Raw genomic sequence first — 5,139 nt, 5'->3', positions numbered from 1 at the left:
ATGATTTGAGTTTAATCTCACTACGGTATTGTGGCATCAATAGAGTAAAAGTGTTTGAGTGTATCTTGATCTATGGCTTCGAGCCAAGTGGGGGAGTCTGCCGCGAGCAGTTGATTGCACGGTTTGGTTCTATGTGGTTCCAGTTTGAGGCGTGCGAATGAATTAGCTATGAATTGCGGAAATTGAGATCGAGAATGGATCGAGTAAAAGAAGTTTTCGACAAAGGTTACATTATGCTTCATAAGGTAAGAGAATTACAGAATGTCATAAGTGGTTGCTGGTAAAGAATGCTCGGTGCATAGAGCAGGAAGTTGCTGGGTTGTATTGGGAGGAGGATTTCATTCTGCGGTGTCGGAGTGCTAATGAGGCACGGGTTGTTCTGTTCGTTTGATCAGGCTAATTGCAGTTTGAATAGAGTGAATGACTCTCGGGAATGGTTCTAATGTGTTCAAGATTCTACATATAACAATCGGGTATTTTAAGGTTGTATATGTGATTAGAAACTGAGTTTCATTGGAAGATGTCAAGACTTGTGGTAATTTTTCTATATAACAGATTTAGATTCGCGGGAAGTCCCTTCAAAGTAAAGTATTTTGATCGTGGTGCTCTTGAGAATAACTGTGAAAGTATTCAGCGACTTATGGGTTCAGTCAATGTGGTTTATGCTTGGTTCTCGTGTGGTAAGCCTGGGTTGAGGAATTGTGGTACTACAGCAAGGGAGAAATATCAAGTTGAAGTCAAATCAGAAGAAATTTAGATAGAGGTAGTAGCTCAATAGCAGATCAGATCAGCATTGTAAGGATATGATTAATTCTTTGGGTGTGTTCGAGGTAATGAGTTCGTACAAGTATTTTCTCAGCAATGCTTTGGGGTTCTGACGGCTTGCTTAGCTTGGTCTAGTTTAGAAGGATTCAGTCCTGGCAGTTTAGTTGTACAAATGGAATTGGGAGAGTTCTTGTTGATTTCTACCGTGGTTGAAGAGGTGCATTTTCNCAAGTTCTTTGGTCCTTAGGAGCAATCTTCAAAATTGAATCTACCCAACCACGAAAGTTGGGAACAGGTTCCACATCTCCCATGGTTGCTACAAAAAACCAAAAAGAGACGAAGTCAGAAAAAGAATCGAAATTCTCAAAAACAGATACGGTTTAAAAAAAAAAAAAAAACTTACGTGCAAAATTCCACTTCTCAGGAAAGGGAATATTTGTTTCACCAAGTAAATCCACCGTACGCACAGCAACGTAACGGGCGTACCATCCACGATCATTGTCATCTTCTGTGCTCACCAAAACCTTCTTGCTTCTCGCGGTTAGGGTAAACACTCCATGACGTATTAAATTAGGATGGTATAAATGGATAAGGTGAGAAAAGGTGAAATCAACAGTGGCTTTGGTAGAAAGATATCTCAAACAAGCCACTGCTCTCCATACTAAAGGGCCAACTTGGGCCAAACAAATATTAAAGAAACGACAAAAATCGAGGATGACTGGGTCAATTGGGGGATTAAAACCCAAAGTAAAAGGGTAAGTATAAACAAAAGAGTACCCGATCCTAAAAGAAGAAATTCTTTGATTTATGGAAGGAATTGACATTCGAAGACTATTTTTCCAGTTACAGTCTCCTCTGATGGTAGGGATTGTAAGTTCGGTCACTAATGTAGGATAATTATCAGTCTTTTCTAAACTAGCAACTTGCTTTTGAAGAGATTGTCTATCACTTACAAAAGATAAATCATTTGGTACGATTTCATCAACTAAAGGTTCCCTAGAAGAATCAGAAATTTCTTTACCTTTAGAAGAAGGAGTTTTCAGAATAGAACTCCTAGAAGAAGAGCCAGAAGAACCGCCTCGAGTAGATTCTAACCCTGTACGAAGTCTGCCTCCTCTGTCTCTTCTATGTCTAACAGGAGCATTGGGGAATTTGTCTAAAATTGGAACTCTTTTAGGGTTAGGGTTTGGAGACGCCATTGTTGAGCAAAGATAAATCGAAAGAGAGCAAAAGTAAAGAAGGAAAACGTTTGCTAAAGATTTATGGAGAAGAGGACAAAGGAAGAAAAGGTTAAGTATGTATATGATGGCAACCGTCAAACTTAGAAGAGTAATGATGGAAAGCCTATAATAAAGGCAACTATCACTTCGTGAAAAGTGGGAGTAACGAAGCTTTGAAAAGGGTGTAAAATAGCCGAATCAATCAGAAGGTGACACATGGGCAAAACATTAAATGGAAAAGACAATTGAGACGACAATATTGTCATACGCATTGATTATGGCAAAAATTCCTTTTTTACGAAGGTCCACTTTCCAATTATTTAATTGATAAATAAATGGAAAGTGGGGGGACTATCTGTATTGGGAAAAAATTTGAATTTATATTGAAGATGACGTGGCATGACACGTGGACTGGACAAGTGGTCAAAGCGTAACAGTTGAAATAACAGGTACGGGAAGAAGAAATGAAATAGGCACGAGAAGCGGTTTAGACACGAGTCTCGAACCAATTCGAAGTCATTTAAAGCCAGCGGGTCGAAAGGCATTGAAGACATAAATCTGAAGACAAAAAGGAGTCCAAATTCAGTATTAAATACCTCATACGTTAGAAAATTGGTATTTAATAGGAATGATTGTGTAACGGCTCATTTAATGTCATTTATTGTCTATAATTGTCTCATTAAAGCTTAGATTTATTTCCTTTACCTAGAATCAACTATAAAAGGAGGAAATTGTATTGGAAAAAGGACATGACCTACCTCATACTAAAATAAGAACTTTTGCTTACTGCTTTATTATTATTCTCAGAAAGCCTATTATTATTTTGGTCTCTTGATTATCAGTAACTCGATTTTTCATCTCCAATTCTAACATTATCCAAAAAATTTATTTCTTAGGCGAAACAAAAGGAAGGTAGGAATTCATCAGAAAAAGGAAATTGAGGTGTTGTGCTGGTCAAATTTCAATCCACTTGAGGTTGGAGCCCTGCTAAATACTTTCGCCAGTGGCAGTGAGGACTTCTTGTATATGAGATCAGCAGACCAACATTTTTTTAGTTTCTTCCAACTACAATTACAACTATGCCCACCATTTCAGAATCCTCCAATCTCGTTTAGAAATTTGATTAGCCTAGTATTTTCAGAAATGAGAGCAAACATCAAATCCCCACTCCTATAATTCATACTCTTGAGACCAATGTGTGCGCGCGCGTGTGTGTTTTACTTAGCACTCCCAAGTCTGAATAGTACAGGAACACCACAGTACGTTGTTAGCCAACGCAATAGATAATAGCATGGATAGGTAATGATAAGTTACATCATATAAGCTCAGCACTTTAGCATAAAAACAAGCAATTTACGGTAACTGGAAGTGAGGACATAACAGCCTTTCTGACATAACATAACATAACAGAACATAGAACATAGAACATGTTTATTTTGTAAGACAATAATCGCCTTACTTTTAGAAGAGTCAGTTATGTTTCAAATATGGCTGTATAGTTCAAGATATCGTCCCAACTGGAATTGAGATGTTCAGCGTTACGCTATACTTATCAATTTACAAAAAGATAAGCTAATACTATATATTTTCATAATTTTAGTTTATGTCACATTACATCAGAATCTGTACATCATTTCCTCAGGTGATTGTCCGTTCATTTTAACTACCAGTGGTATAGTTGCTCTGAAGTGTGTTAGGATGAAGCTTTTAACAAGTAGAAACTTACACATATTTCTCTTGCTGATGGAAAATAATACAAAAATGTGACGACCAAAAGGGTCATCACCTGTTTTCTTATTCATTCTGTGCTTCCGAGGCCTTGAAAACCTCATTTGGGTTTGCCTCGATTTGCGTGCGCAGTCCGGGCGCGTAGCCGGAAAGCTTAAATATGAATTCTGTGAGAAAAATGCTAAATTTTGATATTAAATTGAATAAATTTGACTTCGGTCAACTTTTTGGGAAAATGGACCCGGACCAGTGATTGGACGGTCCCGGAGGGTCCGTAGGAAAATATGAGACTTGGGCGTATGCCCGGAATCGAATTCCGAGGTCCCAAGCCCGAGAAATAAATTTTTGTGTGAAATTGTTTTCTGAAAATAATTAAGGAAATTGGAAATGAAATTTGATTAAAAGACTGTGGTATCGGGCCCGTATTTTGGTTCCGGCGCCCGGTACAAGTCTTATATATGGTTTAAGCGCTTTCTGTAAAGTTTGGTTGAAATCGGACGTTATTTGACGTGTTTCAGACTTAAAACTCTAAATTTGAAAATTTATGAAGTTTGGAGAAAAACTAGTGATTTTGAGGTTTGATTCATTGTTCTTGATGTTATTTTGACGATTTGATCGCACGGATAAGTCCGTAGGATGTTTTTGAGGTCGTGTGCATATTTGGTTTGGAGCCTCGAGGGCTCGGGTGAGTTTGGATAGGTGTCGGAGTGCATTTTTGAACTTAGGAAAATCTGTCATTTTTGTTCTGCAATTTTCGCAATTGCGAAGCAGGCCTCGCAATTGCGAGCTCGCAAATGCGAGCCTGGCATCGCAATTGCGAGGAAGGGGGCACTGGGCTGTGGTCGCAAATGCGACCAATGGCTCGTAAATGCGAAGGCTCATTTTTCGCAAATGCGAAGTTCTCCCAAATCGCACGGGTGATTCGCGAGCGGGGTAATAGATGGATCTATGGTTCGAGCCGTTCGACCCTCGGCAGTGCACAATTTAGTATTTTTATGTCGGATCGGGCTGTACGTTCCTTGGTGATTATATGCGCGTGACTTATGTGACACTCTATTGTGGGTTAGACTTCATATTTGCTTACATATACATACGGACACTCATGATGACAGTCTAAAGGGAGAAATTATTTTCTTTATTAAAAAAGTATTTTGCAGTTTTGTATAGACATAAACTACTATATTTATAGAAAAAAGAAGCTACCATATCTTTAGATATAGATACACATATAAATACATAGATTAAATTTATCTAAGATATATTTCATTCAACTATTTGCATTAATTATGTTTACATTTGTAATTCAAATTTTTAATATTGTCTTAAAATTGCCAAGTGGCTTCATTTTAGCTTGCCACTTGGCCTAACCACATGCTTCATGTCACGACCCATTTTCAAAATTGGTCACGAGGGCGCCTGACACCCT

Source organism: Nicotiana attenuata, unplaced genomic scaffold (assembly GCF_001879085.1).
Source record: "Nicotiana attenuata strain UT unplaced genomic scaffold, NIATTr2, whole genome shotgun sequence".
In the NCBI taxonomy this organism is placed as follows: domain Eukaryota; kingdom Viridiplantae; phylum Streptophyta; class Magnoliopsida; order Solanales; family Solanaceae; genus Nicotiana; species Nicotiana attenuata.
This window is presented reverse-complemented; position numbering follows the sequence as displayed.